This window comes from Equus przewalskii, chromosome 4 (genome assembly GCF_037783145.1).
Source record: "Equus przewalskii isolate Varuska chromosome 4, EquPr2, whole genome shotgun sequence".
In the NCBI taxonomy this organism is placed as follows: domain Eukaryota; kingdom Metazoa; phylum Chordata; class Mammalia; order Perissodactyla; family Equidae; genus Equus; species Equus przewalskii.
This window is the reverse complement of record NC_091834.1, coordinates 16177773-16204376: the sequence shown is the minus strand read 5'-3', so window position 1 is coordinate 16204376 and position 26604 is coordinate 16177773.

Here is a 26604-nt window from a genome sequence, read left to right as displayed (position 1 = left end):
CAGTGGGAGGAAGAGAGGCCTAGCTTAGATCCCAGGTCCCCACAAGCCCTGGTCGGGTCTCAGCGCCAAAGCCCAGAACTGCTTGTCCCTCTGCAGGAAGAAAGCCCCCAGCCCACTTAACTGCCTCTTCCCAGCTTCTGCCAGGAGGGAGAGAGGGAGGAAGCAGACAGTTCCCCCCAGGGCTGATGCCAAGCTCCCCAATCTCACCACCACCCCCAGAGACCCGCCTCCCTAACTGAGCTTCCAAAGAGGAGAGGGGCTCCGGGCCCATTAGGAAACAGGACCCCAGCTCCCTCTGACTTCCCCGCTCAGACCAAATTTTTATCCGCAATTACCAAGGCCCTCTTTTTAGTTAAAATTCCTATTTCTTGGATATTCTCTTGGATCACAAGAAAAATGTCACTGTACTTTAAAGACAGTGAGAAATGGGCCTGTGCATCCCCAGGGCCTGCAGGCCCTCTCGCTGCACCCGGTCCCTGTTAACCAGGCGGCTGTTAACAAGAAAGAGGCAGCTCTGTGTTTACTGATAGGAAAAAATCTCCAAGATTAGTAAAACTGTGCAAGTAAAATTCCCAAGGGCAGTAAAAATGAGAAGGTACAGAATATGCTGTTTGTGTACAAAAAAGTAACATGAATATGTGTCACAGTAATATCTTGAGAAAATACGTAAGAAACCGCTATCAATGCTTACTTGAAGGGGGTGAAATTAGGTGACTGAGCGAAACACTGGTTTTCCTTGCACACTCTTTTTCATCCTTCTGGATTTACATTATCTAGTAAACAGTACATTACGTACTATTATCAGATACTTATGTTGTCGTTATATTATTTGTTTCAAGAATGACCAAATTAAAGCTCATTTACTAACTCCTTTTCTAGCTACTTCACTGGCTCCGTGGCCTGGGCGCCACCTGCCTTTTGTCCTGCCTGGACTGTATCAATAACCTGTCATGGCTCTAGCATCTCCTCGGCAACAATCAAAGTAAGGGCAGTGAAAATGATCGCAGCTGGAAGTTCACGGTCATGTCTGTCCTTATTTTTACAGAGCTCAGTTCTGTGTCTGGTTAAGGAGCTGATCGATGGTTTTTACTTGTTTAACGTTATTTTTGATGTACGTTTCTAAAAGATTTCATTTCCAAAAGAAGAGTTTGTGCTCTGAATTTTCTCTCTGACTTCCTCAACTTAGAGTTGGCGTGCCTACCTGAAATGTTTTATTAACGACACATGAAAGAGAGAATTATTTGGTAAATCTTTAGGGCCTGCCTACCGTGTGCCCGGCAGTTTGCCAGCCTGGGACGGTTCACCCAGTTGTGCACTTGCCCAGGGAGGTCCCTCTCACCCGGCACATAGTGAAAGTTCCTCTACAGATCGATTTCCCAAATATTTCCGTTGCTTACCTCACAGCAGCAGTAAACCAAACAGCCACCAAACCCAAGAGAGCTCTCCCCTTCTCTGACCTCATCAACATAAATGGAGCCAGGCCCTTCCTGGAGGCCTGCGTGGCTATCTGTCTGTCTGTCCATCTGTCTTGTGGGGTGAGCAGCCCTTCCCCTGGCAGGCCAAGACACAGCAAGGTGGCTGATCTTGAGCTCATTTCTGGGTGCACCCCCAATCTCAGGTGCCACTGCCCACTGACAGTGTCCACAGCCACGCCTGGCCTTCCATTCCACACCCACCCCCCCTCACCCAGGCTCTGACTGCCAGGGCTGGCTCCTGCCCAGGTGAAGGGGCACTTTTTGGGGCACTGAGGTGCAGAGTGGGCCCAAGAGGGAGCCCTTCCTCACCTGTTGTACCCTCAGAGCCTCACCCACCTCCCCTAATCCTGGCCTTGCAGACTCCTGCTCATTTTTCAGCCTTAATGTCCCCTCTCCCCAACTCCGGAAAAAAATCACTGTCGTATCTCCATGATTTTCTCCTTGTTGTTCTCCCTGTGTGAATTTCCATCAACCTGTCATCCACATCTCTCTATCATCCACATCTCTCTATCATCCACATCACCCTGTCATCCACATCTCTCTGCTCCATCATCTCCCCATCCATCTTGTAAACTCATTCTCCTAGGGCTGTATCCTGATCCCTGTCCCCCACAGCCACCCCTCCTAATGAAGTACCTTCTCTTTCAGCCCTACCCCATGGTGTGTGTCATGAGCTTCCTCTTGCATTCTGTCCTTTCCCAGGCAGAGGACACGCAGAGTAACAGGAGCTGTCCCCTCAGTGTGCTGCAGGTACAGAGCTAGGTGTGGGGAGAGGCTAACAGTGCCCCCAGCCCATCACGGTGCACAGTCTAGTGGGAGGCATACTCTGCTGAGGGCTCATTATAAGCTGGTCCTTAGGATAAGTGCTTTAGTAGAGTCCAGAGTGGGGTGGTACACAGCAGGAGAAAGAGCAGCAAGCCGTGCCTGAGCACGTCCCAGAGAAGGTGCCAGCCAAGGCAGGTCTGGGAGGGAAACTGAGATTTCCTCAAGCAGCCAAGGGTGGGGGGTGTGGTGGGAGAACAGAGCAGCAGGGTGAGGCAGAGAACGGGGAAGAGGGCAGTGTGTCCAGGGACTGAAGAGCAGTGCTTCCTGCCTGGAAGCTGAATAACACAGCAGGTGGAGCTGCGAGGAAAAGGCCCCAGAAGTGGTGCGAAGAGATTTGGGGCCCGTTGTCAATGCAGGAAGCCACCAGTGGAGGGGCTTAGGCAGGGCTGAGAGAGCAGTGGTCAGGAGGGAGCCCTAGAAAGATCACCCGGGAGCAGGCCCAGAGACCAGAGACCAGTTCCGAGACCCTCCTCCCAGCACCCTTCAGGCCAGGCCCCATTCGCCAGCAGGACGCCCGGGACAGAGCCAAGGGTCAGCCACACACCAGGCGTAGGCCTGCCTTCAAGGATCTAGAGGGAGAGAGACAATCAACAAATACTTTCACAAGTGCATGCGGCTGGTGATGAATGCTGTGCGGAAGGAAAGGGTAGCTGAGGCAGGGATGCTGACAGACGCTGTAGGTGGGCTGGTCCCCACGTGGCCAGAACTGTCAGAGGTTGGAGGGAAGAACATGAAACAGCTTCAGTGGAGTCAGAGCGAAGGCCGGAGCTTCTTAGAGGCCATGGGTCTGCCTGAGGATCCATGATTTCTAGAGTCGCCCACACAGCCATGTGTCTCTGAGCGCTCCCTAGGAAGCAGTGCAACAGTTTCATCAGCATCTCCAAGGGGCCTGTGACAACTCAAAGGCTCAGGGCCCCCTCTGAGGCTCTGCCATGTCCTCATGGCATTGGTCCTGCTCTTCCAGACTCCCAGAATTCCTTCTGCCCTTCTCCATCCCTCGGGACCCACCTGCAAGTCCTATCCTCTGAGAAGCCTTCCTGGTGTTCCCAGGTAGACTGGGCTACCCCCTCTGTGTTCCTGAAGTGTGTGACACACTGGATTAGAGTTACACTGAAGAGCTACATAAACTGTCATTTACCTGTGTGTCCCCCGCCAGGCTGGCTAGGCAGGGGCCGAGCTCATGGTTGCCCAGCCCCAGCTCCATGCATAGGGCATGGATGGGCACCCTGGCCTGTCTGACCAATGACTGTAGATTCCAAGAGCCGGGCATGCCTGGATGCAGGGCATGGAGAGCAGTGGGTGGCTGGGGAGTGAGGAGCCAGGGTTTCCTAAACATGTACTATATGTACCTGTCGCCAAGCTGCGCTCGCCAAAGTTACCAGAGGACCCTCCCCAGGATCTCACGAGATAGGGCTTACCACCACCAGCCGGGGGTGAAGTCGGCTTTGCCCAAATCGAAACCTGGGTGTCTGATACAGGGGAGGCCAAAACTGTCTGCAAGTTCAGAGGCATTTGGAGATTTTTGGGGTGGCAAGGTTGAAAGGTAATTTGGGGGTACATATGGGAAGTTTTCAGTGCCAGATATGGAATCTGCATTCCATCAACTAGGCAAGAAACAGCGTTAAGCTTGTGAAGTCCCAGTGACACTGGAGATGCCCGCCATCTCCTCCCCTTGTAAATTCTCTGACTTTAGGGGAAAGGAGACCACTGTTCCCATTTCAGTAAAGCAGGACAGCAGCACATAAGCTGGACAGTCCCCCTGTGCAACCCCGGGGGCATGATACAAATGGGGCCACACAGAGCGCCTTTGCCATCTTTCATGACACTTGGTTGCAGGACCTGTGGGTACAAGTGTCTCCTGCTGCATCTGACGAACTCGGCTCTGAGAGTTTCATCAGCCCCTAAAGGTAGGCCATGGACGCTCGGTCATCTCAGCAGCCTGGGGCTCCCCAGCAAGACTGCCTGTGTTGGCACCTTGGATTTCCACATCCTAGCACATTATATAACCTCCCCGGGCCTCAGTTTCCTCACATGAAACGAGGACAATGCAGTGGCTGGCGCAGTCAGCCCTGAACACCTGTGAGCTGATACCACCATTCTTGGCTGCAGCGTGTGTTCACGTGGCTGTTACGGGCAGGGGCTGGGGGCTCTCTGGATGATGAAACCACACGGGGCCTTCCATCACCCAGTGTTTCCAATTCTGCCTTCGCGCAGCATGCTGCTTACTCACCAGCGCTGGAAAATTGGGCAATCCGTGCTCTGAAAAACAATGCTAGGGTCAAGGGCGAAGTCAAACTTTCAAAGGAGAGAACTCCGCAATCTAGCAGACCCTCTGAAGGGAAGCTGTTTTTAACCCTGGAGTAAAAACAAAAAGCTGTTCTGCCGTGTTCCCCGATCGACACGGGGAATGATGTAAATTCATGCAAAGGCCTGGCCTGCTGCCCTGTGTCCCGAGCGATGAAGGGCCCCGCTCTGCAAACTGAAGGCATGCCCACGCCCCCGCCATCTAAGTGGAAGAGTAACCTCACTCTTGTCACGTAAACACAGCCCAGATCCTAAACACAGCAGCTCACACAGTGTGCCTGGGAGATGCCAGTGCCCCAGGAGACCAGTGGAAAGACCAGGGTCATCATCTCTGCGATGGCAGGCCACCCACCCTGCATTCACATTCAGGGTGCCGTGGGAGTTGGCACATGGATGGTGCTCAACTGTATTTGTTCCTTTGTCCTCTCTGGTATCAGAAGCCGTGTGAGCTGTGGGCCTCAAGTGTCATGTTTTACACTGGCCTCACATCACCCAGGACCTAGGTTGAAATGCGTATTCTCAGGCCCCATCCAGACCCCCGACCCAGAAGCTCTGGGGAGAGGCCCAGCCAGCTGCATTTCCCAGGCTCTCTTAAATTTGAGGCCACTGATATAGAAAACCCTCCGAATGCCGCTCTTGCTCAAAATCACCCCATAAGAAGCTAGGGATGGAGATTTCAGGGTTGGGAGTAATGGACAGAACAGTCATTGCTGCGGTTGGGTAGGGTGGGCTGCATGGGTGATGGAGAGAACTCTGGAGGAGCCACGAGGCCTGAGCCCTCTGGTCTCCCTTCTGCTGCTCACCCCCAGATGAGCTCATGCGAGTCATTCCGCTTGGAGTCTTTGCTGCCGCATTGAGAAAGGAAGAAGTTGTAACCAGAAGAAGAATCTGCCCTGGGTCCCTGCATGGGCTGCAGCAAATTCATGACCTCTCTGCTGTGTCAGGCATAATGTTGTTTGGTTAAGCGTTGATGATAATTTCTTGGAGATGAGGTCTGTGGTTTCATCAGATGGTTGAAAGTGTTTATGACTTTGATGAGGAGAAAAGGCTGCTGCACCAGATTGACCCCATGATTTCCCCCAGGGGATCCACCCTCCCCAGCTCTCTCCACATGGAGACCTTAATAGACATATTGGCCCATGAGTCAACCTCAAACATCCAGGATCCCCTTCACCAAGCCCCATGGAACCCACCCGTGGGGCAGCAGCCTCTCTCCCACGCACAGAACACAGCAACGATGCAGTCTACTCCCACCAGCAGGCACGAGGTTACACAACTCTGCTAACTTTCTTATCTGGGCAAAGGACAAGGATGCTGGGCCAAAAAGTGGGGGACAGCCTCCTGCATGACAGTCACTAGTCCATCATGTGGGGTGTTCTCACCTACATCACAGTGTGTACGTTACACGGGGGAAGCTGTCACCTGCGTCACAGTGTGTACAGCATGGGGAGTGTCTCACCCACATTACAGTGTGGACATCACGTGGGCGCAGTAACCAGGAATACATGAGAGTTCCGTTTGCTCCACATCCTCCTCATCATTTGGTGTTGTCAGTGTCTGGATTTTGGCCATTGTAATAGCTCTGTGCTTGTGTCTCTTTGTTTTGACTTGCATTTCTCAGATGACGTATGATGTGCGGCATTTTTTTTAATGTGCTTATTTGCCATCTGTTTATCTTCTTCGGGGATGTGTCTATTAAGGTCTTTGGCCATTTATTAATCAGGTTGTTTGTTTTATTTTTGAGTTTTGAGAGTTCTTTCAACATTTTTGCTAATACTCATTTATCAGATTTGTCTTTTGCAAATATTTTCTCCCAGGCTGAGGCTTTTCTTCTCATTCTCATTACATTTGCTTTCACAGATCAGGTTTTTAATTTTATTAAAGTCCAGCTTAGAAACTTTTGTCTTCATGGATCATGTGTTTGGTATTGTATTAGAAAATCTTCAATGTATCCGAGGTCATCCAGGTTTTCTTCTACGTTGTCTTCTAAGAATTTGTGGTTTCGTGTTGTACATTAGTTCTGTGATCCATTTTGAGTTAATTTTTGTGAGGAGTGTAAGGTCTGTGTGTAGATTCTTTTTTTTTTTCTTTTGCTTGTAGATATCTAGTTGTTCTAGCACCATTTGTTGAAAAAACTGCCTTACTGCATTGTATTATCTTCATTTCTTTGTCCAAGACCGGTTGACTATATTTATGGGGGTCTATTTCTGGGCTCCCTAAACTGTTCTATTGTTCTATTTGCCTATTAAATCACCAATTCTACACTCTATGCTATAGGTTTGTATATTATGATTGAATATATATTCAATAAAACACATATGCTATATAATATATATTATATATTTATGTATTATCATCTATTTACTATAGAATAATAGTAAATCTTGAAGTCATGTAATGTCAGTTCTTCGGGTATGTTCTTCGTTAATATTGTGCCAGCTATTTTGGGTCTTTTGCCTCTCCATATAAACTTTAGAATCAGTTTGTCAATATCTGTCAAAATAAGTTACTATAATTTTAATCAGCATCGTATTGAATCTATAGATCAAGCTGGGAAAAACTGACAACTGGGCAATATTGAGTCTCCCTGTGCGTGAACATGAAATATATCTCCATTTGTTTAGTTCTCATTTGTTATCTTTCATCAGAGTTTTGTAGTTTTCCTCATATAGATCTTGTACATATTTTGTTATATTTATATAAAAGTATTTCATTTTAAGGAGTGCTAATGTAAATGGTGTTGTGTTTTTAATTTCAAATGCCACTTATTCATTGCTGGTATATTCAAAAGAAATTGACTTTTGTATATTAACCTTGTATCCTGCAACCTTGCTATAATCTCTTATGACTGTCCTCTCATCTGCAAATAAACACAGGTCGATTTCTTCTTTTCCAATGTGTATATCTTCTACTTCCTTTTTTTGTTTTTTTAATTATTTTTTTTTTAAAGATTGGCACCTGAGCTAATAATTGTTGCCAATCTTTTTTTCTCTTTCTTCTTCTCCCCAACGCTCCCCAGTACATTGTTGTATATTCTAGTTGTCAGTCCTTCTCATTCTGCTCTGTGGGACGCCACCAGAGCATGACTTGATGAGTGGTACAAGGTCCACACCCAGGATCTGAACCAGCAAAGCCCTGGGTTGCTGAAGTGGAGTGCACAAACTTAACCACTTGGCCAGGGGGCCAGCCCCCTTCTATTTCCTTGCCCTGTCTCATTGCATTAGCTAGGACTTCCGGTACAATGTTGAAAAGCAGTGGTGAGAGGGGACATCTTTGCCTTGTTCCTCATCCTACTGGGAGAGCTTCAAGCTTCTCACCATTAAGTATGATTTAGTTGTATGTTTCCTGTAGATGCTCTTTATCAAGTTGGGGAAATTCTCCTCTATTCCTGTTTACTGGGAATTTTTATCACGAATGGTGTTGGATTTTTGTCAAATGCTTTTCCTGCATCTATTGATATGATCATGGGACACTTCCGTAGCCTGTTGATGTCATAGATTACATTAATTGATTTTTGAGTGTTGAACCAGCCTTGTATACCTGGAGTAAATCCCACTTGATCATGGCATATATTTCTTCTTATACTTTGTTAGATTCAATTCGCTAATATTTTGCTGAGGATTTTTGCATCTATGTGCACGAGAGATATTGGTGTGTAGTTTTCCTTTCTTGTAACATCTTCATCTGGTTTTGGTATTTGGTAATGCTGGTGTCACAGAATGGGTTAGAAATGATTCCCTCTGCTTCTATATTCTGGAAGATTGTAGAGAATTAGTATCATTTCTTCCTTGAATGTTCAGTTGGATTCACCAGTGAATCTGTGTGGACCTGGTGCTCTCTGTTTTGGAAGGTATTTTGACAGTTTATCTTTGCAAATTTTGATAATTTTAAAGCAGTTCTTTTGCTGTAGTATTTAGCACTTATTTGATTACTAATGAAGTTTCCAGGTTTGTTCTTCTCTGTGGTGTTTTAGAAACAGTACCAGCCATTAGCCTCTTATTTATAACATGGGGTTAAAGGCAACTTTGAGCATATTGGTTGTGTCAAAACCGTGCTAAGAATATACATGTGGGATATGGGATTGTAAAGTCAATGGGCCACAGGAGTAGATGAGAATGATGCTTACAAGGAAAAAAGGTTATTATGCTCCCAGATCCTAGAGACTGGAGGCGTGGCATGCCACGCAGGGCCACATGAAGAAGCTCCTCAGTGGTCAGGAGGCCAAAAAGAGGAGGGGGAGGAGAGCTGAGGCCACAGCCTTTATTAAGGTTTCCACAGAAAAGGCAGGCCAGGTGAACAGTTTAGGACTGGCTGTTTTGAACAATTCTAGAGGGCTCTAAGCTATCGCAGTGGTCTCTAGTTGCCTGGCACCTGCCCTGGGGTGACTAAGGCAGAGGAACATTGCCTCCTGGGGACACAGACCAGAGAGGGGAGGTCTGGCTTTGGGTTGGTCAGTTTGCATATCACAGGCATGCTCCCGCTGGGCCCTTTGCTGTCTCTAAGGAGTGGCTAGCCCAGGAGGGGCAGTCTCTTCCCAGCTAGAAAGGGTTTAGGACGTCAAAACATCATAATATACAGAAAATAAAAATGCATACAGTACAGAAACGACAAATAGTTCATTGTGCTGGAGTTCAGAAAAAGACACTGGCGTGAGGCGAGACTGGGGAACACCGGAGGAGGATGGCGCCTGGCACAGCATGGGCAGGTATAGCGACTTGGTGCAGCGACTTGCTGAGTGTTTACCTCGTGCGGAGCATCGCACTGAAGATCTCCTACACGTGATCATAAAGCTCGGCGAGGTGGCTCTCATTGGCACCTTCAAAATGACCAGAGGCAGCTTCTGAACCAGCTCTTCCTATGCCGAGAGCATTGTTTGTGACCTGGAATGCAGGTTTCAGCGTGGCAGACCAGCGGGCATGTGCGTGCCTGCAGCATGGACCTGAATGATGCTAGGATTTACCTCTCCAGGGCCTCACCTGCACAGTGAGGGGATTTGGGTTCCGTGGTGCAGAGCTCAGAGGGTCAGTACAAGGACCGTGCGGTGGGCTCTCAGAAGGGACCTGAGCTTGGAGGGGGTGGGGCCAGTCGGCCTGCAGACCATGATGTGAGCCAGCCCCTCCCCCTGACCCCCACACTTCTCCCCAGAGGGCTGCCCAGTGTGCTGGGGAAGGGCACTGGTGACAGGTGACCCTATGTGCCAGACTTATGTGACTCTAGACACACAGTGCAGATTTCACAATGTTTTTACTCACAAACACAAACAGAAGAGCCTTTCACTGTGCTCAAGGCAGTGTGCCCAAGTGCCAGGAAGTCAGGGGAACCCTGGGGTCAGGAGGTCAGGGGAACCTGGGGGTGGCGTGGTGCCGGAAGAAAACATCAGGACACTGGACAGCACGGTGTCCAGTGCGCCCACCTGACTCACACCAGGCCTTAGGACAAACTCTTTCCCTCTGTTGCTCTCAGTTTCCCCACCTGGAAAATGCTGGACTGAATCAGGTGAGCTTTACTTTCTAAAATTATTTACTAATTACGTGTTCTTTTTTGATAAAGTGAAACCGATTTAAGTGATGTTAAAATTTACCCATCATTCTGCCACCTAGATGTTACCGATGTTACCATTTCCATGAATCTCTTTTTGGACGTGAGTGTGTGGCTGTGGTACACGTATATGTAACATTTGAAATGGGCTCACACTATACTGTCTGTTCTGCAGCCTTTTTTCATTTAATGTTTGATGAACATCTTGTCTAGAGTGTGTGTGTTTACATACACATGCATACAGATGTGTACATGTAGGCACACGTACACACACGTGTTTACACAGATTATTGGCTGCAGGGTGTTGTGTCCTTGGACATGTCCTGACTTATTTACTCAGTGTCCTCTTCCTGGCTATGTGCACTGATCCTACTGGGGCTCTTAAAGCTGACGGTCCATGGATGTCATAACAGGAAAAGCATGCTGGCTTGGTCTACCTCCCGGTCATTCCTATAAGTGGACTTGCTCCTTCACAGGCTGTGCACACTCTCGGGCATCTTGCATTGAGGCTGACTTGCGCTGCAGAAGAGCTGTGCCCACCGTGATCCCAGCGGCAGGGTGGGGAGGGCTCCTGTCTGCCGCCCGCAGCACCGGAACCCAGAGCGGTTCTCTGGCTTTGATGGCCTATGCGAACAGCACGGGGATGGGTCCCGTGGAGGCCCCTGCCTCTGACAATCGCCTCAACACTCTTCTGAGCTTCAGTCAGGCCCCCGGGATTCAGGGATCTCAAGGGTTTAGGATATTGTCTCAATTTACAGAGAAAAAGAGAGAACAAGTGACAAGTGACAAAATCCATTTGCCCGAAATCACACAGTGACTTAGTGCAAAGTTCAGATGAATAATACTTTTTTAAAATACTAGAAGAGCAGCAAGAGCAAAGAGCACTGATTTGGGAGCCAGACAGTCTGGGTTCCTGTCTGGGTTCTCTTAAGCACCACTAAATGACCTCCAACAGTTACCCCACCTCTCTGGGCTCAGTCTTCCTCTCCTGGAAATGGGGGTAACAAAAATGTTGCTTTGGGGTCCTCACGAGGCTGAGATCGCATCCAAGAACACTCACGGAGAGCGCATTCAGGTTGGCAGTATTGCTAGCTTCTCCACTGCTTTCTCTCTTTAGACCCACGCCCCCAAAGGCTTAGGGCTGGCAGGAGGTTACTACGGATTAAGTTGCTGGTAGCCAGCCCTGGTGGTCTAGTGGTTAAGATTCAGCACTCACCCTGCCTCGGCCCGGGTTTATTTCTAGTCAGGGAACCACACCACCCATCTGTTGGTTGTCATACTGTGGCAGGTGCCTGTTGCTGTGATGCTGAAAGCTATGACGCTGGTATTTCAAATGCCAGCAGGCTCACCCACAGTGGCCAGGTTTCAGCAGAGCTTCCAGACTAAGACTAGGAAGAAGGACCTGGCCACCCAATTCTGAAAAAACTGGCCATGAAGGCCCTGTGACTAGCAGCGGAGCATGGTCTGGTACGGCGCTGGAAGATGAGAGGACGGCACAGCAAGACCGGGCAGGGTTCTGCTCTGCTGTGCACAGGGTTGCTAGAGTCAGAATCGACTCAACAGCACTAACGACAAAAACGTTCCCAGTACTCTGTGGTAGCATTACCGTTCATTAATGAAGCATCACCTGCGAGTTGTTAGAAATGCCACTTATGAGTCCCCATGCAGAGCTCCTCATCAGAAACTGGGGCTGGCGAAGCACAGGGCTCCAAGAGGACCTGCAGGGGGTTCCGATCAGCTTAGTCTGAGAACCACTGCATGAAGGCTCTGAGGAGCTCTCAGCAGTGGAAGGGCCTTTGGAGTTGGAGAGTTGTGGGTCACTCAGCTTTCCTCCCTTCCCACTCTGTCCTCAGGACATCACATGGAATATCTGGTCTCAGGGGCCTTGGGGACTAAGCTGGGGTGATGATCTCCACTCCTTTAGGTTATTGTGACAATGTGGGTAAACATTTGGCCCATAGCAATTGCACCAGGGATGGCTCCTTGTTTGGGAATACACAGGCACCCAGCAGCCCTGACTTCCTGAAGGCAGAACACACACACTCAGGTGCCCAGCGAGGAACTCACCAGGTGGAAACCCTCAGGGCTCGGCCTGCCCTGTGCGCGGCCCTGCGCCTGCGCCACCACGGGGTCATTAGGGGGAGGCAGGCACAGGTGGGCTCTTGCACACCTGCCCCAGCCTGTGGTGGGGACGCTGTGGGTACTTCAGGGCGCTGGGGCTCACCTGACACAGCGGCTCTCCAAGGGGTCCCGTCCTCACCAGAAGCAGGATGAAGCTCAGAGCACAGGTAGGCAAGGGCAGGATGGGGCGCCAGGGCTGCCTGTGGGCGCAGATAGGTGGGGAAGGTTGAGGCGGAGCCGTGGGGCAGGAGGTGTGTGGTGTGCGCCTGGGGCAGCCTGGGGCCTATGTAGGCCAGGACAGGACAGGATTTGGGGGCGCGGTGGGTGCCCGAAGCCTGAGGCACAGGTAGGCGGGGAGGGGCACTCCATGCAGCCCCAGGTGGGGATCCTGGGGCGGGAGGCCCTGTTGGCCCCGTGGGCCCCATTGGCCCAGTGCTGGAGCAAGGCAGCCGCCCTGGTCTGGCCCACGCTCTGGGTTGGGCAGGCCTCACACTGGCACTCAAGAGCCTCCTGGTCCTAGCCTGAGTTGCTAAACGATGCCCCTTGTCAGGCGTCCCTTGCCCACCCTTCCAGGCTGCGCCCCGAGCCCCGCGCCCCCACCCACCCTGTGCCCGGAGCCCAGGACCGCAGCGCCAACCCAGCAACATCAGAGGGGATCCTGCATCTGCCCAGGCACCCGGCACCCCTGAGCCTCCTCCCCCATCCTCTCCCCACATCATCTGGGAGCCCACAGCGCTGGGTCTCAGGCCCTTCCAGGGAAAGCCTGGAGGCCAAGGGGACCAGTTGCCCCAGGGCGTCGTGGCTGAGGGGGCCATGGATGCAGCGCTCCAGCTGCGAAATGAAAATCAGGGAGCGGAATTAGGTAATGGTCCCCAGGTGAAGTTCAAAACCTGCCTTTCACAACGCCGCTTTGTGGCTCCCCAGGCACCCACCGGATCATGACCCCTCAACCACTTCCCCCGAGTCAGGGCGTCCTGGGCGGCCTTCTGCTCCACCTGTGCCTGGGTCTCTTAATCAGACAAATAGAGATTCTCTCTCCTCCTTTTCATTTGTAAATAGGTAATACCTTCCCATGGTTTCAAAATAAAACATTAGCGGGTTTACGGCCCTGCCCGCCTCTGCCCAGGCCCACCATAAGTAAACAGCGTTTTTAGCTTCTTCTAGAACTTCTTTAGATTCCTATTTTTCCTCAGTTTGCACAGAAAGACTCTACTCAAAACATAGCCATCTTTCCTCATGAGTGTATATTACAAAAGCATTTGTGTATAAAGAACGGTTGAGGGCCGTTTCCCATTTATCCGTTAGGTTGTTGCTTTTCCTAGATTTTAGGAAGATTAGCCCCTTGTTCGTCTTTTATAGCAATTGCGGTTTGTCTTTTTTCACTTAGTATGTTAATTTTCTTTTTTTTTTTTTTGGCTTTGCAGAAGTTTGAAAACATTCTATTTGGTTGAGCTTATTCTTTTCTTTCATGGCTTCTGTGTTGTGAGTTATCATCGGAAAGCCTTACTTCTGACAAATTTACAGAAGAACCCACCCATATTTCCTTCCAACGCTTTTGTAGCTTTGTTTCTTACATTTAAATCTTATATCCGTTTGGGATTTATCTTGGTGAATGATATGAGCCCAACTTTGTTTCATATTTTTAAAAATTATTCTGTTTTTTCCTAGTAATCTAGGAATTTTTAAAGAGTAGAATATTCAGTCCCTTGTCATTTATTTTAGTATAACACATAAGGTGGGGATGTGGCTTTACTATTGTTTTGGGGTTTGTTTCCCAAGTGACCAGTCAGAACAACAGGTAATGAGAGAGAGAGACTCTCTCCCTCCATCACCTGAAGGCCCGTCTTTCCCCACAGGTGTGTCTAGCTCATCTGTTCTGAGAATCTATTTGTAAAACGAACTGTTTTATCTGGAAGATTTCAATATGTTACAATGTTATTGAAAAACATATCAGATGAGCAACATTTAATGTTGGTTCTTAGTTCACTTTCATAAATAGGCTAGTTAAGTACCTCCTGCTAATAAGAAAATAGACTTCTGTTACCTTATCATTTCTTTCTTCTCCGAGTCCCACATTTCTCCTCCCCCGTTTCTTTACTTCACTCTGAGCTCCTGGTCCCTGTTTGAAGTAGAATGACTCCCACTCTCCTCTGACAAATGCTAATTATCTGTCATGGGATTTGGGTCATTTCTCTTCTTTTTCTCCATGATCTAGCATGAGCTAAAAAAAAAGTGAATTATCCCCACTTTCTACTTTATTTCTATTTCTCCTTATTTCTCCTTGGATTTTGCTCCCTGAATGTCGATGCTATACCGTCTGGTGCAAAGGTAATGATAACAGAAAAGCATTTTGGCTTTTATTTTTTATTCCTCTGTGCATTTGCTTTTAGTCTTGTTTAATGTATCTTGCCATGAATTTAGCCTTTTCCGATATAAAGATGGAAGTCCCTGCATTTTTTCACTTTTATGTCCTTGGGTTTCTTTGCCGTCATCCTACTCTGGGACTTTCTGAAGCACTTAGCTTTGGGGCAGCCTACTGGATACAGTGTAGAGTTGGATTTGCTCCCCGATCTGGTGTGCGAGTCTTTTAATAGGTGACTTTATTTGCCTTTATTGACATGGCAAATGTTTGACCTTTAGTTCCCCAAAGATCTACAGATGATAACTAAGATGATCCACATCGTCATTACAGAAACTCAAAACCACTATGCAAATAAGATACCACTACTCGCCTATTAGAAAACAAAAATTTTTTAAAAAATGAAAAACTAACAAACCAAACGCTGGTGAGGGTGTGAGGTCTCTCATACCTGGCCAGTGGGATTGAAGAATTGGGCTGCCACTTTGGAGAACAGTTTGGCAGTTTCTGATGTCAACTCATTCTCTGGAGTAAGTTTTATTTTTCAGGTTATTTACAGTTGACATTAATCAATTTCTAAGGGTTTTGCTAAAGCAAATGATGTACTAAAATGGCCACGAGGCCAAGTGGTTAAGTTCGCACCTTCCGCTTCAGTGGCCCAGGGTTTCACCTGTTTGGATCCTGGGTGTGGACATGGCACTGCTCATCTAGCCACGCTGAGGCAGTGTCCCACATAGCACTACCAGTAGGACTACAACTGGAATATACAACTATGTACGAGGGGGCTTTGGGGTGAAAAAGAAGAAGAAAATGACCCTGAGAGCCACATAGTGGAAGCTCCATAAATGGTCAGGATTGACTCATCCTCCTAGGTGGAGGGAGCGTACCTCCTTGCTTGCTGGCCCAGCATGAGGGGTCTTGGTGTGTGAAGCCTGACCTGGGCAGACGGGGACTTCTCCAGCTCTGGTCCACAGCTTGTCCCAGCTGCTTACCTGCTTCAGGTCATGCAGCCCACCTGGGCTGAATCTCCTCTCAGTTACTTGATGAAGATCGTACTTACATTAGAAGAATGCAGTGAGAAATCAGTACAAACAGGTTTTGGAAGTTCCAGCACACTCCATGGAATAAATGTTTTCATGGAAAACACTCCCTAGACTGTGTTTTTAGAACCTCTTCTCCCTTGTCCTCATTCTAAGGCCCTTTGGGAAATTTGAATACCTAACTCGGTTCTCATGCTATCTCATTGTACCACACTCAAATATTCTATTTTAGATGTTTTGTTCAAAAGAGTAGTGATAAAGAAAGTCGTCAATGGTGTGAAAAACTATACAACAATGCATCATGGTTCCATTTATGAAAATATGAACTTTTCTTCTTTATAGCAAGGAAGTGTATTCCATGTTTGTTTATGTGGATACGCACCAGAAGAATATCTTTGAGGAAATTGCTAATGGTCATTACGTATGGGGACTAGGACAGGAAGGTGAGTGGACTGGAAGGACTCTCTGGTTTTACTTATTTCTCTGCTGTCTAACTGTCAGTTAGGAAATGAAGGCTGTGTGTGAGCCCCGCAGCCCCTGCCCTGCGTCCCTCACCAGGCTGGAGGTGGGGGTGGGTCCTGGGGAAGGGTTCCCCTTAGAGTTGATGCAGAAACCGTGACAGAGAGCTGGCTTGGGGAGAAACGGGACTCCTGTCCCAGAGTGATGTGATGCTCTTCTCATTCTGTGTCCAGTCATCGGCGCTCTGCAGATGTGAGGAGAGTGTGGGGGCTTCGTGTGGGGAAGGGCAGCCACAGGGTAGGGGCCTCGGGCTCCGGAAACGCTGTCCCTTCTCTTATAGCCAGCCTCTAAGCTGGCCCTCAGTGACCCTCGCCTCCGGGCAGCCATGCATTGCAGGGTTCCCCTCCCATGCTGAATAAGGCTGACTGCTATAACCAATAGGTTTTGCAGAAATGACTGTGCAACCTCTGAAGGCAGGTCATGGAAAGACTTTCTAGCCTCCATGCTGTGCTTTTTGTTTAGTGTGTTTGTTTTTTTGTTGTGTTTTTTGTTTGTTTTGGCACCTGAGCTAACATCTGTTGCCAATCTTTTTTTTTCCTTCTTCTCCCCAAAAGCCCCTAGTACCTAGTTGTATATTCCAACTGTAGGTCCTTCTGGTTGTGCTATTTAGGACGCCACCTCAGCGTGGCTTGATGAGCGGTGCCGTGTCTGTGCCCAGGATCCGAACCTGCAAAACCCTGGGCCACCAAAGGGGAGCGTGTAGACCCAACCATGCAAACTCGGCCATGGGGCTGGCCCCTATGCTGTGCTTTTTGGGACTGCCCACTCTGGAGGACGCTTAGCCAGCCCACGGAGGGGCCAAGCAGGAAGGGACGGAGGCCTCTTGCCAGGTGTGTGAGTCGTGAGCCACCTCAGATACAGATCCTCTGGCCCCAGCCAAGCCTTCAGGTGACTGCAGCCAAAGCCTGATGGTGACCCCAAGATGGAACTGCCCAGCAAGCTGCTCCCACATTCCTGATCCACAGAGACCAAGATTACAAATGCTTGTTTTAGGCCACTAAATGTCGGTGTGATTTGTTATGTAACAAATGATAACCAATACACTTTCCCACTGCTTTGGGTCAACGTTCCATGTATTCTTTGTTCTAAGAGAAGTTGAGCTCTTTATCAGTTCAACATCATTAATGTACTTTTCATTTGTGCTTTCCCCAAAATTCGCTGCCAGATTCTCCTCTTCATGCACAAATATGTATCACGAATTCAAGGAAAGCAAAGTGGCAGTGTCATCACCCCAAGCAGAAGCTAGTCCTGGGCAGATGGCACCTGGAGGAGGCAGCCCTCAGCCTTGGCCTGGGCCTGGAGGGGACTGTTATCAAGGCTGCTGATGTGCTTTTCCTGAGTTTCCTCACGTGAGCCCTGGTTCTTGCTGACTGCTGGCCCTGTCTGGGCAGTTGGATGCAGTTGCTACTCCTACAGGATGAGCAGGCTTCTGGAAAGGGCAGAATCGTTCCCTTTGGAACATTTTATTCTCTTGCTCTTTAAGTAAAGTTCTAGTTCCTCCTACACCCTGTGTGACAACGGCTTTCTTAACAGTTTTAGGTGTCCTTGCTTCAAAAGGACATTGTAACAGGAAACTGTTACTCCTACTGCCGAAAACTGAATGCACGAGATTGTCTCATTAGAGTTGGATTCAATATTCCCTGGCTACTGTGAAGGATGCTGCGGGGCACAGGGGGTGCAGGTCTCTCTACTATGAAGGATGCTGCGGGGCACACGGGGCTGCAGGTCTCTGCACTGTGAAGGATGCTGCAGGGCACACGGGGCTGCAGATCTCTCTACTATGAAGGATGCTGCAGGGCATATGGGTGCAGGTCTCTCTACTATGAAGGATGCTGCAGGGCATATGGGGTGCAGGTTTCTGCACTGTGAAGGATGCTGCGGGGCACATGCGGCTGCAGGTCTCTGCGCTGTGAAGGATGCTGCAGGGCACATGGGGTGCAGGTGTCTCTCTGAGATTCTATTATCAGCTTCTATGGATGTAGACCCAGAAGTGGAAGAGCTGTATCACATGGCAGTTCTATTTTTAATTTTTTGAGGAACATCCATACTGTTTTCCATAGTGGCTGCACCAATTTCCACTCCCACCAGCAGTGCACAGAGGTTTCCTTTTCTCCACGTCCTCATTACCATTAGTATAGTATAACCACTTGTTATCTCTTGTCTTTTCGATGACAGCCATTCTAACAGGTGTGAGGTGATATCTCATGTGGCCTTGATTTGCATTTCCCTGATGATGCGTGACGTTAAGCACCTTTTCATGTACCTGTTGGCCATTTGTATGTCATCTTTAGAGAAATACCTATTCAGGTCCTTTGTCCATTTTTTTTTTTATGAGGAAGATTGACCCTGAGCTAACATTGGTGCCAACCTTCCTCTATTTTTTGTGTGGGACGCCTGCCACAGCATGGCTTGATGAGTGTTGCGTAGGTCCACACCCAGGATCCAAACCCATGAAGGCTGGGCTGCTGAAGCAGAGCGCGCAAACCTAACCACTGTGTCACCAGGCCAGCCCCCTTTGCTCATTTTTAATTGGATTATTTGTGGGTTTTTTGCTATTGAGTTGTGTGAGTTCCTTGTATATTTTGGATATTATCCTTGTATCAGATTTGCGCTTTGCATATATTTTCCTCCATTCCATAGGTGGGATGCAACATAAAATTAAAAGTCCTACATTACTTTGAAAGTCACCTCAATTGGTAATGAATTGGCTAGATGCACTGCAATGTTAATTAGCAGTGTGGATTAATGCATATGTTTAAAAGATAGATGAGCGCTCCTTACAAAGAAACAATGAAACTGCTAAATCTGCTGCCAAATCGTTTTGATGTGAAAACCTCAAGGAGCGCTGCAGAGACCAGCACCTTATGATGACAGTAAAAATATTTGCCAAGTACAGTTTGTCAGCATCTGAAAAAAGGCTGTGAGTACAGGAGTGGAAATGGCTTAATTGAGGCTTTATTTTGGAGGAGAAAAATTGGCCGCGATGGAATTGCTACAATCTGTCACCGGATTGGGGATATTCAGTTTTCCAAAAACATCTTATCTCCACCCCCGTCAGCACTTTGTACAAAAAACTGCTGCATTCGCCAAGAGTTTTGCTTTTTTATGTTGAGTTTAAATGTTAAGATGATATCATTGACAACATTTTGCACTTTTCTTCTTGAAAAAATATTTTCACCTGAAAGTCATCTGTTCTTCAATCCCATCCTTATAAAACACATTTTTGACTGACGCTTAAAGTTTCGACCAAAAAAAGACACACCTGGAGGGGAGGCAGGCCCAGCAGGCAGTGTCTAGCCCTGTGCGGGGTTTCCTGGACCGCTGGCTCCCTGCTGGGGCACAACTGGAAGGTCATCTCTAGGTGGTCTAACTCCGGGGGAATGTGCCCGTGGGGTTAGTGCCTGGCCCAGGCTTGGCTCCCTGAGACCTTCTAGGACAACCTCTGTGCTTTGTCTTGACAGTTCCCCGAGTCGGGCTCCTCTGAGGACGGGAGCCCTTCTTCAGCGACGCGTTGGCCGTCCTCCAGACCCATTCTAAAGCGCAGCACTGCCCAGAGCAGGCACAGGAGGCCATCGGGCCAGGTCCCCTACTGGCAGGGAAGGGGCCCTGCACGTGGGTCCCTGTTGCCTGCACGCTATTCCTGGGACCTGTCGTCCTCCTCAGCCGCCCTCCAAGAGAGGCGGCTTTCCACGGTCGGGGCCTCAGGGGAATCCACTGGGAGGCTAGAGCCCGACTTGGACCCCTGGGATCCTGGGGAGGACCCGCTTGAGCCAGCCTCGGTCACCCACCAGCGTCAACAGAGGGAGTCCCCCCCAGCGAGGAGCCGGCCACGGAAATTGGGACTGCCTGGGATCCCAGACACAGCCAGGAGGCAGCGTCGGGACCTGAAGAAGCTGGCAGCTGAGGTAGGCCCCAACCCCAACCATGACCCCTCTCTGTCTCACCCACCCCCCAGCCCCACCCCCGGGAGCTCTGGGTGCCCGGCCAAGACCCAGCCAGGAGGCGGTTGGGAGGGTGAGCACCACACTTCCCTCCCTGGTGGGCCCCGGGGCCTGGGATCTTTCTGACTCAGAATATTTTGAGTATTAACCCCTTATCAGATACATGATTTGTGCATATTTTCTCCCATTCTGTGGGTTGCCTTTTCGCTCTGTTGATGGTTTCCTTTGCTGCACAGAAGCTTTTCAGTTTGATGCGGTCTCACTTGATTTTTGCTTTGTTGCCTTTGCTTTTGTGTCAAATCCAAAAATCATCGTCAAGACCAATGTCAAGGAGCTTTCGTCCTCTGTTTTCTTCTAAGAGTTTTATGGTTTCAAGTCTTACATTCAAGTCTTTAATCCATTTTGAGTTAAGGTGTTTTTTTAAAGATTGGTGCCTGAGCTAACAACTATTGCCAATATTCTTTTTTTTTTTTTCTGCTTTTTCTCCCCAAATCCCCCAGTACATAGTTGTATATTTTAGTTGTGGGTCCTTCTAGTTGTGGCATGTGGGACACTGCCTCAACATGGCCTAACGAGCAGTGCCATATCCACGCCCAGAATCCCAACTGGTGAAACCCCGGGCCACTGAAGCAGAGCGCACGAACTTAACCACTCGGCCATGGAGCCGGCCCAGAGTTAATTTTTGTGTATGGTGTAAGATAGTGGTCTCATTTCATTCTTTTGCATGTGGCTGTCCAGTTTTCCCAACACCATTTATTGAAGAGACTGTCCTCTCTCCATTTTATGTTCTTGGTTCTTTTGTCTTAAATTAATTGACCATATATGTGGGGGTTTATTTCTGGGCTCTCTCTTCTGTTCCATTGGTCTATGTATCTATTTTTATGCCAGTACCATGCCGTTTTGATTACTATAGCTTTGTAATATAGTTTGAAATCAGGACGTGTGATGCCTCCAGCTTTGTTCTTCTTTCTCAAGACTGCTTTGGCTATTTGGGGTCTTTTGTGGTTCCGTACAAATTCTGGGATTTTTTTTTCTTCTGCGAAAAAATGCCATTGGAATTTTGATAGGGATTGCACTGAGTCTGTAGATTGCTTTGGGTGTATGGACATTTTAACACCATTAATTCCTCCAATCTGTGAGCACGGACTATCTTTTCGTTTTTTTGTGTCATCTTCCGTTTCCAGTGGTTTTTCTCTTTCCTCCCTTGCCTTTCATTCCTCTTCTTCAGAGAGTCGTCCTGTCCTGCCTTCCCTGGTGACAGCAGGATGACTTGACTTTCCAGGAACACTCATCCCCATAAGTTCCCTTCGGGGGACTTCCCCCTCTTCTTGGCTTCGCTCGCCATTTGGGGTCACTGCTCGTGGGGGCTTCTGAGGCGGCCCTCGGTGCCCTGCCACATTCTGTAGCTGTGCCTGGTCCCAGTTGGGAGGCAGGCCTTGCAGAGCTGATGTGAAGCTCCATGTGTGTTCCCGGGTGGGACCTGGTGTGGGGGCTGCCTCTCCGCTGCAGGTCACCTGCCTCTTCTTGCTGATCAGTTTCCCCACAGGGCTAATGTTCCACCTGCTGCCAGGAGAGGCATGAGCCTGGCTGGAATATTCTAGAACTGAGGAAGAGAGGGGGCCTGCAGGTGTCACTGTGGGGTGGAGGTTGTCACAAAACCCCACCTGCCCCCAGCTGAGCCTGGGTCCTCAGAGACAGTGCCATCCCTGGGCCCACACGGCCCCTCCGTGCAGACCAGAGCCCATCTTCCTCAGTTGCTGGGACAGACATGTGAGCCCTCCATCACACCAGCTTCTCCAGCTCTTCCCCTTACCCCTGTGGGTTTGCTTCTACTTGTACACTTTCGGGGTGTTAGGACCCTGCTTTCCAATAGGCCTGCCATCAGTGGCTGCCAGACCCCAGCCTTCTTCCCTTCCACCTCCCACCCTGTCCTCTGAGACCCAGGCTGGCACACACCACGCCTGCTGTGTCCCCAGTCTCTGGTTTCTAGGAGCCTGAGTCCTCATCTTGTTCAGTAGCAGGTCATCCTGCCCCATCTTCCCCATGGTGTCCCGGGGCCCAACCTTCCTTCCTTCCCTGAGTAGCCCCTGGGAGAGGGGCTCCAAAGAACACAGCTGGGAAGTTGCCTCAGGTAGATGCTCCATCTACACGTCCCCACCCTGTGCAGCCCTCGTGTTCCCAGCACACGCCTGGCTGGTCCCTCCTTGTCCCTGTGCCATCCCCAGTGACCTCTCTTTGCCCTTGTCAGACCCAGCTCCTCAGGTCCTAACCCCATCTGCTTGCATACTCATCTGTCCCCATGCCGAGACTTGGCCCTCTAGGCGGTTGCCGGCTCCATTTTGGGGTCACGGTGCCTGGCCTGTGGAGGCAGAACCGTGCAGGGCAGGCCACCGGCTCTGGCTTGCGAGGCATGGATGGTGCCCGAGAGCCTGACCAGTGCAACGGTCTGCAGCCCCCGGTGGGCATCTGCTTACTCCGCAGCTCATCTCTAGCAGAGGCAAGTGCTCCTGCAGAGTCGACCTTCTCAGAGATGCTTTTCTTCCAACAGATGGAGCGAGTGAGGCAGTGGGAGAGCCGCCTCCTTCAGAACATTGAAGAAGCTGTCCAGCACGAACTCACCATCGACGACGACTGAGTGCCTGGCACAGGGGCCAGGAAGCGAACGTGAACAGGAGCCGCTCCCCGGCTGGACTTGCCCCTCTATCTGTGAACACCGTGCCCTCAGGGCTTACCCCACGTCCAGCCTTGACCTCTGTGTGCCTCTCGGGTGAGGTGGGGGGAACTTGGTGAAGATCTCCTCACTCAGATCTGAAATGTAGCTCTCAGAGGCACCAACTGAGAAGAGGGTACAGGGGGCAGAGGTGCAGACAGGTGAGGTGGGAGCTCACAGTGCCACGCCCGGGGTACCCAGAAAAGTGATGTAACCCCCCCCACCCTGCCTGCGTCCCCCACCCGTCTAGGGAGCCTTCTACTCTGGGATGACATGAAGACATAGGGAACAGGACAACGTTATGCAGTGACCTGCCCGCCCACTGGCAAGGCCTGGGGCTTCACACTAGTGGGCCATAGGGTGTCACTGCGGGAAAGGCCCAAAGCCATGGCTCGTGACTAGAAGGCGCTCTGGGGGTCTGTGGGCACTGGTTTTGTTTTTTTAGTGGGATGGGGGGGGGGCTAGAAGGATATAACCTCCTGCAGTAGCACGGGACCGGCTCCTGCCCCGTCCTCTCCAGTGTTGAGCTCACTGCTTTAAACAAGGATCCCACTGAAGGGATGGAGGTGCTGATGACCCCGTACCGTAAGGAAGAAGAGACGGGTACCCGGGGGCTTCAGTTAACATGGAAAACCAACATCAAACCTCCCAGGTCCGGACATGTCAGACACGTCTTTTTGTGGGCACGTCATGGTTATAAACAGAGTTAGATTTTATCTTGTAAATGTTTTCATCCCCACTTTATCTAAAAAAATTTTTCCCCCTTCTAAAAACCAAGAATACTTACATTTCCAGTCACATCCTGTGCCTCCTCCAGGGCCCCTCCTCCAGGCCTGTTGGCCATGGCCTGACTTTTCTCAGGGATGCAGCTAGAGCTTATTGCTGGAGCACCCTAAACAGAAGCTCAGGCTGGATGGAAACCACAGGGCACGGGAGATCCTATGGGCAGGTGAGGTTAGCATGCCGTGTTCTAAGAGACGGGTGAAGTCTCACTCTCGAGCCACAGGATGGGCAGGGAACTCCAGACCCAGAACTGGTTCTCCCTGGAACCTCATCTGCATTTCTTTAGAGGTTTCCAGAAAAGAAGGAATGAGGAAATTCTTCACAAGAGCGGTTAGATGCAGGCTGGGGGCTGCATTTATTGGGATGGTTACGTCACATTTCATCTGCTGATGTTGTATGTGTGGACAAAGTTATTGACGAGGTAGTATGTTTCAACATTTGTAAGCTAACCAGCTAATTCCTCCTTTATACCCTATCAACTTGCTTTTTCCTTTGTGATAATTATCAGGCTTTTAAAAATGATAACAGTTTAATTTTTCAAATAAAAAGGATAAAGAAGCAGAAAAACTCCTGAAACTGCATAACATAGACATAAATGCTTTAGGGTAAGTTATCCCATCTTTATTATTAAAAATAAATAAAATGCTTTTTAGAATTATTTCCAAAGTCTGCGTTTGGTGTAAAGTGATTCGGATATTATGATTCAGTGATTTCTCTGTCTGGTTCACACTTTGAAAAGTTCAGATTCAGAATGAGTCCAGAGAGGAAGAGAGGTAACGTAGGGCCTTTGGGGAACTTGTTCTTGAAAGATTGGGAATTACAGGTACTTGGGAGAAAGTTTTACAGTAAGGTAATTTCCTAGACGTTTATGTTGCATTGTCTCTCGTGTATTAACAAAATGGCTTATATTTACACAATGGAGCATATGGAAGTATCCATAGGCCCTTAAGTTAAAGTGTTTAAATTGCAATTCTCTTGGATATTTCACAAATAAAACAGCATGGATTGAGAACATGTTCCATCCACAGGAAGATGCCAGAGAAGCAGAGACTGGAACAGTGTCTCAGGGAGGAATTGTGAAATGATATAATGCCACACAAGAAATACCCAGCCAATAAACGATGTCTTAGAAATTAAAAATATAACAGAAATGAATAATTCCATAGCAGCATTGGAAGATAAAATTAAGGTGGGCCCTAAATCTAATGACGCAGTGAAGAAGACACAGACGCAGAGGGGAAGCCACATGAAGACAGCGGCAGAGACTGGAGCGATGCAGCCACAAGCCAGGGACACCTGGAGCCACCAAAAGCTGGAAGACACAAGGCCCTCTGCTAGAGCCTCCGGCGGGAGCATGGCCTTGCTGACACCTTGATTTCAGATTCCTGGTCTCTAGAAATGTGAGAGGATACGATTCTGTTGTTTTAAGTCCCCCAGATTGGGGCACTTTCTTACAGGAGCCCCAGGAGACTAACTCAAGCACTTACGTGGTCGTCCTGTTCGTTCATTCATCATTCGGTGAATTTCTGTGGAGCAGATGAGTGAAAAGAACAGCCTCCCCGCCCTCAGTTTACTTCCCAACAAGGAATCAGGGAGCAGGACAGACAAAACCCGGGCGTTGTGGGAGTTTCAGGAGGAGATAGTCTGGGAGAGCACAGTGGCAGGGCCACAGCCTAGTTTTAAAGACAGAAGTGAAGGGCCCCTTGGGGAAGCTGACATCTGAGCAAAGACTCGGAGAAGCGAGTGAGCTCGGCGGGGTCCCACAGGGAGACCCCTCGATCCCAGTCGGGAGCAGGTCTGGGGTGTCTGGGGGCAGCCGGGAGTCCATGTGGATGGAGGGGCCTGCATAGCAGAGATCAGGGGCAGTATCAGCCTGTGGAACACCTGGTGGGCCGCTGAGACCCCTCCCCCGCCGCCACTGCGCTGAGGGCCACCGCAGGTTTTGAGCAGAGAAATCACGGTCCGAGTGGCGTTTTAGAAGAACCACTCTGAGAATAGACTGGGCAGGAAGATTCAGTGACCGGAATGCTCAGGGGGCTCCTGCCACAGCCTGTAACCCTTGGGAGGGACAACAGGCTGGACCAGGATGGGACCCGTGGAGGTGAGGGGCGGCCAATGCAGGTGACTGGGAAGATGGAGTCAACAGAATGTCCTGATGGACTGGATTCTGAGAGGACGAATCCAGCTTTCATCCTGAGCATACAAAACAGTGGGCCCACTGTCCAGATGGACGGGGAGGGCTGTGGGCAGAGCAGGTTTGGGGGCAATCAGGACGGTGTGCTCATTTTGAGGTGTCTGTCAGACCTCAGAGGGGAGACGCCGAGTGAGTGGGGGTTAGAAATGAGGCATAGAGGGGCCGACCCAGTGGCATAGTGGTTACGTTTGAGTGCTCTGCTTCGGTGGCCCAGGGTTCGCGGGTTTGGATCTTGAGTGTAGACCTACACGCTGCTCAGCAAGCCATGCTGTGGCAGTGTCCCACATAGAACAGAGGAGCATTGCCACAGATGTTAGCTCAGGGACAATCTTCCTCAAGTAAAAAGAGGAAAACTGGCAATAGATGTTAACTCAGGGCCGATCTTCCTCACCAAAAAGAAAGAAAGAAAGAAAAGGCCTAGAGCTCAGGGGATATCTGGCTGGAGGGAGGCCGAGGGTGTGAGTGTTGACAGAGAAGGTGGAAGCTGAGCCAGGCAGCCACCTCCCCACACCTTCCAAAGCCCCCTGCCCCAAATGAGAGGGTCTCCTGGCTCTAAGAGATGTCCTGACACCTCAGTCATGCCTTGGTGGTCTCTCTCCAGGGTCTGGCCCCAGCCTGTCCACTCTCTGCCCCTGTCTCTTCCCAACCCCCCCCCCCCTCCAGCCTCTGGATACCTCCCTGCACCAACGTCATTTCTCTTGTCCTCCTAATTTGGGGGTAGGATGTGCTCCAGCTGAGGGTGGCATTAGGTGTGTCCTGGTCACCATGGCCAGTGGCAAACCCTCCCTTTTCACT